Genomic DNA, 4,169 nt, shown 5'->3' with positions numbered 1-4,169 from the left:
TCCGTGCTCCTCACAGTAGCGAACCGTGACAACATTTGTGCTGCTTAATATTTTTGTGAAAACTGTGATACATTTTTTTCCAGGATTCTTTGACGAATAGAAAGTTCTAAAGAACAGCATTTTTTTAAACAGAAAACTTTGTAAATTCATATAAATATCTTTACTGTCTTCACTTTATATCAATTTAATGCCTCCTTGTTGAATAAAAGTATCAATTTCTTTAAAAAATGAAAATCGTATAGACCCCAACTTTTGATCAATTGTGTACATTATAATGTTGTGATGCATAAATCAAAATTTGTACCAATTAACATGAGTGATTCTAGAATATTAGAGATATTAGAGACTTTTAAACATTTATCATTATTAGCCATAACAATAATTATCAGCCAAAAATGTAATATTTAACATACCTAATTTTAATATTTATTATCTTTATATAAATCTATATATATATAATAAAACTCAATATTAAGTTGCATATATCAACATTCACTAAAACTCGAGAATAAGTTTCATGTTTCATGTATAAGTTTAAATGTTCATGTCAGAGGTGAATGCCATCTTCAGTGACATTAAGTGTCCAGAAACTGCAGGTGATTTATTTGGCCAGAATTTAGTAGCAAAACGTTCAGCAGTGCTGGTCTTCGTTAGGATCATTCATGGCTGACCCCTCTAGTTTCTACCTCCACCCCAGAAAACCCTCTGCTGGCTTCATTCGTCACTCTGACGGCCGGCCACACATGAGACACTGCATGCTCAAAAATGAAGCTTCGCTATAAGCAGAAAGTGCAGTTTCACACACATTCCCCAGCCAGCCAGTCTCTGCTGGGCTCCAGCGGGGTCTCAAACACGGGGAGAAAAATCTGCACATTCTGAAGTTGGGAATTCAAGATTAAAAATAGATTTGTTTGGTTTCTCAGAGTCCATTGAATTGCAGATCACAACTAAAATGGTCTGTTCCCCAGATTGCTTATCATAACAGAAAGCAGAGTCTGTTTTTCTTTACAGCATATCATTATTACATAAGCCCATGGTCAGACTATTAGAAGAGATGAGACTTGTGGTGCCTGTGGTCCGTGATGAATCCTCACAAGGCGACTTACTGGTAGAAAACCATTGAAAATAATAAGTCTTTGTGACTAACTGCATATATTTATCTTCGAGTGTTCATCATTTGGGGTTGACTGCAGTGAGAGAGGGAAGCTATAAAGAGTTTGGCCAGGCAATAATAGATGCATTCTTCACTGCTATTTTTCATGTTGCTTTCTGAAAAGGTCAAAGTTTCTAAAAAGCCTGAGGGTTCATACAAGAAAGAATCCATACAATGAGTCTGATATCAAACAGACAGTGTGGTGTAGTGGTTAGAACTCATGTAATGGATGCTGGCTTGATCTCTGCAAAGGAGTGAGTCATGTATAGACCCCACATGGTGTGTGTGATTGCAAAAAACTCAGCAAATATCTCCAGAAAAATAACTCCTGTTAGTCATATAATTCTACAAATCCTTTGCCCTTTGCATGTTTGTTTATTAAATATTGGGCTAATTTGGTTGTGCCTTTAGCGACCAGTAAGAAGGTAACAGTAGTAGTTCTTACTGTAAGCAAAAACAAACATAAAACACAGACATACTGTCCGATTTATGCATAAATGACTTATGAGATGGTTCTTTTTGAGTGAATAAAAAACAGACAAAGCAACCAGTGTGGCCTGAACCAAATGACTTTTATGAGTCAGTTCTTCTAATGACGAGTTAAGGTACGGCGACATTTACATTGTTTAGCAAATGTTTGTGAGTGAAAATCAGTCTTTCTGAAAAGAATCTATGCAAATGGGAATTTTGCATGAGGGCAACGGGTTCAAGTTGGTCACTTGGATTTGCCACAATGACAAACAGAAATTTGTTTGTTTAAAAAGTGACTTTTGTGTGAGGTGAGCATCATTGACAAAAGACAATGGACTCATGAAATTTTGCTAATTTAAAGATGTTTATAGTCGGAGGCATAAATCAGTCAGAAACACTACACTGTATAATTACAGAATTGGCAGAGAGAGAATTTCTTTTATATGTCAGCAAAATGGGCATTATAACGGAATTTTACACAAATGAATTAAATCAAATCAAAATGGAACAGAATCAAATCTAATTGAATTGTGATCTTCTGAAACAGAATCGAATTGGGAAATCTATCTCGTTTTCCAGCGCTACAAGAATCTCTCTGGCTGTTACATTCTTAAAAGTAAAGGTTTTAAAAGGGTTTCACAGCAATGCCATAGAATAACCATTTTTGGAAAGTGCAGGTGATTTATACGCCCAGAATTTAGTAGCAAAGTGTTCAGCTGTGCTGGTCTTCGTCAGGATCATTAATGGCTGACCTCTGCTCTTTATTCTACCTCCACCCCAAAAAACCCTCCACTGGCTTCACTCAGCAGTTCCCCAAAGGACCTTTCAGTGACCAGTTCTTAAAAGAACTGTTTTTTTTTTTTGTTTGTTTGTTTTTTGTTTTTTTTCTAAGTGTGAAAAATATTTTAATAATCTCAAGAACCTTTTCCCACTATATAAAGAACGTTTTGTGGAAAGGAACGGTTCCATGGATGTTAAAAGTTCTTTATGGAATTATCAATGACAATAAAGATCTTTTATTTTTAAGAGTGTTCAGTGAGTTGATTAAAAACGGTCACCATTTTTTCTGTTTTATTTCACAGTATCTCATCACATTCAGTCTGGACTTCCAGCTCACAATTCAGATAAAACGTGTTTCTTTTTCCAGATAATTTCTCTCACTCAGGATGCTCAGGAAAGATCGTCCACATAGTGGATGGAAGCATCTGCTAAATGACTCCTCACTTACTTAAATGATCAAGGCTTCTTTTAATTGGTGCGAATATTGAAAATGTTTGCTCGTGCTATGACCCATGTTTCACAGTTCAAGTTCAGTTAAGAGACCACTGGGACTCAGTGTTTGCTCTCGAATGCAATCCACCAAGTCACAAAAGGGGAAGAAGAGTCAGAAGTCAAGAAAACAACATTCTCCCCTCTCAATAAATGACTGTGGACCAATTACTGTAAGCATTACCTCCTCATTCAACGGCTGCACCTCAGGGGATCCATTCTTCTTAAAAAACAGCTTGCGTATTTTTGTATAGCAATAACACATGAGCTGTTTTAAGTAATGGCCGTGTGTATCCCGTTTTCACTGGAATGAAATCTAATGGGAAAAAGACTAAGTAACCCTTATCACTCATTCGGTCAAGAGGCATGCCAGATATCATCTCTCATCCTCGACAGGCCGGGAAAAAGGAAGAGTCTCGCTTACTGGGTTGGACATGTAATAAAGGATTGTCTTTTTTATTTTGGATTTCTTGATTTCCCACTAGACCGAGTCAATGTTGACAGAGAAAGCAGCCAGTCCTGATGCCACGGGGTCCGTGGAGGAAATTACAGCGAATCCCTATGAGATTAACTCACGCTCAGTTCCCGGGAGTCCTGGAGAGGAGCCGTGTCACAACCTTGCAGTTGGAAAAACACGCTATATGAAAAATGGACAGTGTATAAATGAAGCTTTCCACATCAGTCAGCTCGGCTGACAGTGGCTCCCCGGGTCACCTGTTTTCTCATGTAATGTGTCTTATTACGTAAACCATGAGGATTGTCAGAGTTGACGTTTGATCATGTTTGTGCTGCCTTCTTTCCCATAAAAACAGACTTTTACACCAAATACAACAGGATAGGCCTATAAATCTAAAGGATTACACAGTGCTTGGCCCTGGTTTGTGACCTCTGACTCGTTTTTATCTGCCGCTTACTTACGCTCTCTTTTCTCCGTTTACATCACAGCAGAGAACACTTCTGTGCATTGGGAAACTGTGGAGAGATGGAGTTCAGGACGTTCTCAGTTTCACAAGAATGAGGTTTAATGTCTTTATATACAACATAAAGTCCTAGATCATGGCTCAAGCACTAGCATTTCCTGTGAAAGTTATTCACTGCAGAAAGCACAACTTCATACTCTAATGTGTTCCACCAGTAGGTCACAACCCAAAAAATGTCTTGCAGGTCTGTTCTGAGAAAAACATATCCTACGGCTTTAGTTGTTGATTTCATTAGGCTGGTGTTAGGCTGGTAAACCACACACACACACACACAAACACACACACACACACACACA

This window comes from Sinocyclocheilus anshuiensis, unplaced genomic scaffold (assembly GCF_001515605.1).
Source record: "Sinocyclocheilus anshuiensis isolate Anshui unplaced genomic scaffold, SAMN03320099.WGS_v1.1 scaffold1903, whole genome shotgun sequence".
Taxonomy (NCBI): domain Eukaryota; kingdom Metazoa; phylum Chordata; class Actinopteri; order Cypriniformes; family Cyprinidae; genus Sinocyclocheilus; species Sinocyclocheilus anshuiensis.
The sequence above is the reverse complement of the archived record's forward strand: the minus strand, read 5'-3'. Positions refer to the sequence as shown.